This window comes from Rhinolophus sinicus, chromosome 3 (assembly GCF_057876585.1).
Source record: "Rhinolophus sinicus isolate RSI-liver-muscle chromosome 3, RSI-T2T, whole genome shotgun sequence".
Lineage (NCBI taxonomy): Eukaryota > Metazoa > Chordata > Mammalia > Chiroptera > Rhinolophidae > Rhinolophus > Rhinolophus sinicus.
Window position 1 is genome coordinate 179,872,171 of NC_142503.1, and position 7,887 is coordinate 179,880,057.

General features: G+C 39.1%; 1 protein-coding gene across 2 annotated transcripts in view; it reads right to left on the reverse strand.

Moving 5' to 3' along the window:
• The window catches only part of ANGEL1 (angel homolog 1), a 62,477-nt gene that overhangs the window by 24,960 nt on the left and 29,630 nt on the right, over positions 1 to 7,887 (reverse strand). Inside the window, exon 1 of one of the 2 annotated variants that reach the window (XM_074327169.2) lies at positions 7,205 to 7,383. The exons of the other annotated variant lie outside the window; for it this stretch is intronic. The gene's annotated coding sequence lies outside the window, so the exon portion shown is untranslated. Of the gene's footprint in view, positions 1 to 7,204; positions 7,384 to 7,887 lie in introns of those variants that run through there. 2 annotated transcript variants of the gene reach the window in all.

The window sequence follows — 7,887 nt, forward strand, 5'->3', positions numbered from 1 at the left end:
CAAACTCCTTAGCAGAGCATTACAGGCCCTTCATCGCTGGCCTCTGCTCACCTCCCATCTCATCTCTCAGCTCTTCCTTCCCACCACCACTCTCCCCACAATGAGAATCACACTCCAGTCTCACCAAACTACGCGAGACTCCTTCAGCACACCATAGGGACTTTGTATATGCTTTTCTCTCAGCCTCAAATACCTTTCCTCCTCCACTGGCTCTACCCCATCTCTCTGCCTTCACCTAGTAACTGCCTGACGGGCCTTCCTGTCTCAGCCTAGACATTCCTTCCCCGAGGAAGCCTTCCCAGATCTCCAACACCCCCACACACAGACACACCACTGCCCACAATCTAAACCAGAAGTCTCCCCCTATTTGCTTCTGTATTGCCCGCCCTCGCTCTGGGCTCAACATTGTCACTATCTGTTTACTCATCAGGACCCCTCAGTAAACTGTACTTCATGAGGTTCACCACTCTTATCTTCAGCATCTAGCCCAGCACCAAGGCATTCAATGCATTGAATGAGTGAATGAATGAATGAATGAATGAATGAATGATCCTTCTTTCTGAAGAGCTTCAATTTCATACAAAACCAAGCATAATAAAATCCAAACTTGCAAAAGTGGACACAGAATGGGGTATTTCTTTGCATTTTCCAAAGATTTTTGTTTTACAAAATAATTCTGAAAATGCCTTTCTTTCAAAGATTCCCACCCCTGTATTTGAAATCTGACTTGATTTACAACTATCATTAAATAAATAAAAGCCATTGCATAACATTTGACATTATTACACCTAATAATAATGTCTTCTGTTTCTTTCTTTGTTGTCCTTCCTCATTCGCCTCCTAATGTGGTTCGTGCCAACTTTCTTTCTTTGATTCTTTCCTCTCCATTCTTTCCCTTGGAGAACTAGGACCTTCAGTAACTATCTTATGCCAATGACCATCGCATACAACCACAGACTTTCTTGTAAAGGACCAGATAGGAAATAGTTTGGGCTTTGCCGGCCATAGGTCTCTGGAGCAATTGCTCGACTTTGCCTTTGTAACATGAAAGCAGCCACAGAAATACTTAACTGAGTGATCATGACTGTGTTTCAAAAACAACTTTATTTACGGAAACAAACAGTGAAGCAGATTTGGTCCTCAGACTGTTGTTTGCCAACTCCTGAAATCTATCACCTGAGCCCTGACCTTTCTGAGCCATGAGCAGCAGTTACCCTGAGTGGGGAAGCACCTTGTTATGTTCAATGAACAGCAAGGGGATCAGTGTAGAGAGGTAGCATAAGCTCTGCAGCCAGACTGGCTTTACTTATAACCCAGCTCTGCCACTTTCTAGCTGTGTGACCTTGGGCTAGTTAGTTAACCTCTCTGTGCTCAGTTTCCTCATCTGTAAAATGAGAATACAAATAATATGTCATACTAGCATAAGAACAGTTGTTACACAATTTTAATGTGTTTATACATATAAAGTCCATAGAACTTATAAGTGCTGTATAAATGGCAACTTATAGGATAGTAAAGTGTCCTTCTGCCTTGATCCCCACTAGTGGAAGGGTTGTAGCAAGAATATTGGCAATTAAGAAGGAAATTGTTATTCCCTTAGTATTTGGCCATACTTTGCCCCAGCTGACATTCTCTTTGACTCATTTCAAGTCAAAATCACAAATCACTCTTCCCCTGGGACTGTCTCTTTTGCCCTTACTGTGAATTAACTATAGAGTCAGTTCATCTCCCACCCACTAAGTGTCTTAGGCCTACCTCCCAGCATGATGGGAGCTATTCTCATAAACTGGTAGTTTAAGAGTACAACAGTTCCCTTTCTCCATGGTTTTGCCTTCCAGTTTCAGTTAGCCACGGTCAATCAAGAATTGAAATATTAAATGGAAAATTCCAGAAATAAACAATTCAGAAGTTTTAAATTGCCCGCCGTTCAGAGTAGTGTGATGAAATCTCATGCCATCCAGCTCTGTCCCACCCAGGACATCAGTCATCCCTTTGTCCAGTGTATTCACGCCGTTAGTTACTTAGTAGCCATCTCAGTTATCAGATCAACTCTCACTGATGGCAGTGCCTATTCAAGTAAACCTCATTGTCAGAAGGTCAATAGTAACCTAATACTATGTCACAGTGCCTACGTCATTTACCTCACTTCATCTCATCATGTAGGCATTGTATCCCATCATCGAAAGAAGGGTGAATACAGTACAATAAGATATTTTGATAGCGACCCCATTCACATAAATCTTATTATAGTATATAGTTATACTTAATTAGTTATTGTTAATCTGTTACTGTGCCTAATTTATAAATTAAACTTTGTCATACGTATGTATGTGTGAGAAAAAAATATAGTATCTATAGGATTTAGTATCATCCGTAGTTTCAGGTATCCACTGGGGATCTTGGAACATAGCCCCATAGATAGGGGTAGAATTGCTGTACAACATTTTGTTTAAATAGTACATCACATGCTGGTTATGTGGTTTCTGAAATACTAACCCCACAAAAACACAAAAAGGATGCATATAGTCAAGTGATTTTTAACACTGATAAAAAGACAATTAAATGGAGAAAGGACAGTTTTTTCAACAAATGGTGTGGGAGCATTTGAACACCCACATGCAAAACAAATCTCGACCAATACCTCAAACCTTATACAAAAATTAACTCCAAATCATAGAAAAAGTTCTAGAAATGGGTGGTGATAGTTGTACAACATTGTGAATATACTAATGATACTGAATTGTACACTTTGAAGAGTTAAAGTCATCAATTTTATGTTAATACAGTATATTTTACCATGATAAAAAAATTTTAAGGGGACCATAGACCTAATGGAAAAGCTAAAACTATAAAACATAGAGTAAAACACAGGAGAAAATCTACATGAGCTTGGATTAGGCAGAGAGTTTTACTATGGCACTATAAAAAAAATGATAATTTTGATAAAACTTGACTCCATCAAAATTAAAATTTGAACTCTGTGACAGACAGTGTTAAGAGTAAGAAGCTAAACCACAGACTGAGAGAAAATATTTACAAATCACATTTCTAACAAAGGACTTAAATCCAAATATTTCAAGAACTCTCAAAACTCAGTAAGAAAGTAAACAACCCAATTTAAAATGGGCAAAAGATCTGAACAAACAACAAAGGAGATATACAAATGGCCAATAAGCATATGACAGGATGCTCAATATCATTAGTCATTAGGGAAATGCAAATTAAAACCACCATGAAATACTGCTACACACTTATTAGAATGGGAAAGCATAAACAAAACTGGCAATATCAACTGTTGGCAAGAATGTGGAGCAACTGATGCTCTCATACATTCCTAGCGGGAATTCAAAATGATACAGCCACATTGGACAACAATTTGACAGCTTCTTACAAGGTCAGACCTACATCTACTACCGTGTTTCCCCAGAAATAAGACTTAGCCAGACAATCAGCTCTAATGCGTCTTTTGGAGCAAAAATTAATACAAGACCCGGTCTTATTTTACTATAATATAAGACCGGGTCTTATATAACATAATATAATGTAATGTAATGTAATGAATGTAATATAATGTAATATAATATAATACCAGATCTTATATTAATTTTTGCTCCAAAAGACACATTAGAGCTGATTGTCCGGCTAGGTTTTACTTTCAGGGAAACAGGGTATGTGACCCAGCAATCCCACTTCTAGGTATTTATTCAAGAGAAATGAAAACATGTTGACACAAAAAATCTGTATGTGATTGTTTATAGCTGTTTTGTTTATAATCACCAAGAAGAAGAAAATACGATGTCATTTAGCAGGTGAATGGATAAAGTGTGGTACATCCCTACAACAGAATATTACTCTGCAATAAGAAGGTACAAGGTACTGCTTCATGTGATAACATGGGTGAATCTTAAATGTACTCTTTCTAAGTAAAAGAAATCAGACCCCCCAAAAACTACACGTTGTATGATTTCATTTACATAACTCTGGATAAAGCAAATCTATAATGATGGCAAATGGAACAGGGATTGCCCCGGGTTAGGGTAGGGGCAGGGATTAATCATAAAAGGGAAGCACGAGGGAAATTTTAAGATGCTGAAACTGTTTTGAATGGAAACATGGTGGTGGACACATGACACTATGCATTTGTCAAAACCTATAGAACTGTGTACCACAAAGAATGAACATCACTGTATGTAAATTAAACAAAATCAATGAGGATATGAGGGGAGAGATGATATACAGGCTGTGACAAATGACTCTATGATATAACTGAATCAAATAATAACAACGAAGGGTATAGGAAGGAAGAGTTGAGGTAAATAACTTGGGATAGAAGTGTTTTGACTGGATATTATAAGGATAAACACACACAAAAAACTGCATACTAACGAACAGCTGTACCTAGCTGGTAAATTTGTGTCCAGGGATATGGTTTAGCAATTCTGAAACTATCTTATATGTACAGTTGACCCTTGAACAACATGGGGGTGAGGGGCCTATAACTTTTGATTCCCCAAAAACTTAAGTTGTATCTGCAAGCGATTGGTTCCAGGACCCCCCATGGATTCCACAAGTTGCAGATGCTTAAGTCCCTTGTATAAAATGTCGTGGATCATGCGTACAACGGCCCCACACTTCTGAGGACTTCCAACTGCAGATCGAAAACAGTACAGACATTTATTGAAAACAGTTCGTGTATACGTGGACCCACGCAGTTCAAACCCATGTTATTCAACGGTCAACTGTATATTAGAGAGGAGCGAATAAGTACAAATATTATAGAAAATGAGAGCGGGGTTTCTGAGGAGAAAGAAATGATAATTATGAAAAGGGGGAAAACATGAATGTCTCCTGTGCTGCTGACTTGGAGTCAGAAGTATCAGGACAGATTTACCGTTTTTGTTTAATATATATACAGATAGATGAATATAGAAATAAAAATAGATGTGGGTATAGAAATAAATAGAGACGTGTGTTATGCATGGATTAGTATACATACATGCATATATTTCCTAGCTCTAGCCTCTGACAGGGATTAGAAGCAGTGACAACCTAACTGCATGTTATCCCCGAGATCTAGGCTTCCATTCTCCTTGGAAAAGGGGTTGATTCCTGAGGTGCCACAAAGAAAGGAAGGGATCAAACAATAAATAAAAGGGGAGAGCATGTCAAAAAGGCACAAGACCCAACTTGAATGAGCTCTCATAGCCAAAGTTGGAACCTGAACAGCAAAATAAATAATAGCATTATATGGTAACCCAGAGAATAAAATAAAAATCCATGAGCCTCTATTAATATAAACAATTGAATAAACAAATAAATGGGGGAAAGGGACCACTTTCTCTTACAGAAGAATACCAATGAACAAATGAAGAAGTATTATAAGAATTAGAAAATCACCATCAGAACACCACAGTAATAAATGTTGAGGCAAGATACATCAATGGACCCTAAAATTAGTGGGCAAATGTTTAAGCAGATCTAGGACATTTACATAGTCTTAAAGCATCTTCTCCAAAATATGGGCTAATTACAAAAGGGAAAATAGTAACTTTACAGAACAGAAACCTGGAAAATACCTTGACCAAGTGACCAATGTTATACATATTATGTATCCCTGAGATGCACTGAGAAGGTAACCTTCCCAATAACCCTGACAAAACACCAGACAAACCCAAACTGAGGGACTTTCTACAAAATATCTGACCAGTACACTTTAGAAGTGTCGAGGTCATGAAAGACAAAGACTGAAGATCAATATCATAGATTGGAAGAGACTAAGAGAGACATGGTTAACAACGCAATGTGGAATCCTGGATTGAATCCTGGAACAAAGAATGGACATTAGTGGAAAAACTGGTAAAATACAAATACCGTCTGCAGTTTAGTTAATAACATCGTACCCATGTTAATTTCTTAGTTTTGATAATTTTCCGATAGCTATATAAGATGTTATCTATCATAAGGGGAAGCTGGGTAAGAGTATATGGGAACTTGACTATTTTTCTAACTCTTTTGTCATCTAAAATTGTTTCAAAATAAAAACATTTTTTAAAAAAGATATCTTGCAGTAATAGTGAAAATTTAAAAATAATAACATATAAAAAGAAGTTGCAGATATTACATTTCATGATCTTTAAAAAGATATAAAAGTTTAAAATTATGGTCCTTGAACATTTTCATTTCTCCAGAATTAACTCATGCAAAAAAATATATTGCTGGTTACCATTATAAAGAAAAGCTCTGATTAAATCACATTCCTGTTCAAAAATCTTCAGTGGCTCCTTATTGCCTTTTAATTACATTCGAATCTATCCCTGAAATTTCTTTGGTCCTTGTGGCCACCATTTACCTACTACTCGTTGCACCCTGTACTCCCACCCCCCCTGGGCTCTGCTGCCTTCCTTGATCCTCCATTTCCGGAAATGACTTCCTCCAGACGCTACTTGTCTAGAGCCCATGAATACTCCCCAGCATGAAGAAACCTCAACCTCCCTTGAACTCCCAGAGACTCTCCATCACGACCCTTATCGGTGCCTTTGCCCAGTGGCTATTTGGAGTACCTTCCTCCAAAATTTTCTAATTTGCTCTTTGTACCTGAGACAACATGGTCCTATCTAGGCAGACCACTCAGAGTTTAGACCAAGACCAAATACTCTCTAGTCCCCATTTCTCTCCTTTAAGGACACTTTCACCAGTGTGGGGTTGACCAGATGATCCAAGGGTCTCCAGGACTCATGCCTACCGAGTTATCTTAGAAGTTGATCACTCCCCCCAGCCTGTCTGATATTTATTTCAAGAAACCACAAGAGATTGCACCACTAGAATGGTTACCATGCTGTTTAGGGTGACTTAAATTGTTTATATGAACAGGAGCTCGCCAAAAATACTTGCCCGGGACCCGCACACTCTAAGGGTAGCCCTGTCAAATTCTATCTTGTATCTATAATATGCCCTGAAAGGTTCCTGTCTAGATCATGTCGACATTCCGTCTCCAAAATGGTGGCTATCTTAGTGCCTTGTACATAGTAGATGCTCCACAAATATTTTTCAGAATGAATGCCTAAAGGAATGAGTAGTATCTCAGATTTATATATTTCTCTTGATCCAAGATTCTATGTTTTTCCTACACAAATTCCTAGATCTTCATCATTCTTCTGAGTGGCAAAAAGGGAATTTCACGTCCCCAAGCCCTTCAGTCACTGACCTGACAGTTGATGTGCTGCAAGCTTATCAAGAAGGAACAAACACGCCTCCAAATTCTCTTGACAGTAAACTGCAAGTGAACTTCAACTCCAAGACATGTGAAAACAGCCAAGCGTGGGAATGACGGTTGAGTAGTTTCAACTTAGGCAGCCCAGTAGTTTGAACTCGACAATGGTTTGGCTGCAACAAACCATAGTGATAGAACGTAAGTTTGTCGTGCTTTGCTTTTGATCTTCTACTCCAAGGTGGAGGACACTCTCCCAAGGGGGAAAGAAAAAAGGAAGAAGAACTGCATAGGAGAAAACGACTTCACCCATCACTGAAATATTTCGTACCTGAAGTACAACCACCTTGAGAGAAGAACATGGTGGTGGCTCTTCACGGTCACCCGATTAAGGGGCTTGGGTTTGGTCCTGAGTTAGAGGGAAATACAACACCTCTGACAGCCCCCCACCCCCACAGCACCTGCACACTCGCAGCCAAGCCTGGGCTTGGCCCCAGTGGACATATGAGAAAAGATCACTGCCAGAGCCACCAAGAGGGTGGCAAGATTGCTGTTGCCAGGTCCACGCACATTGATCACAATGACTGCATGAGGTCATGGAATGTTGAAGCTGACATGAAAGTGGCTCCTACGTCACAAAGTCGTAGGCGGGTCGGCATCCTTTCAACAGGGCTCCTGGG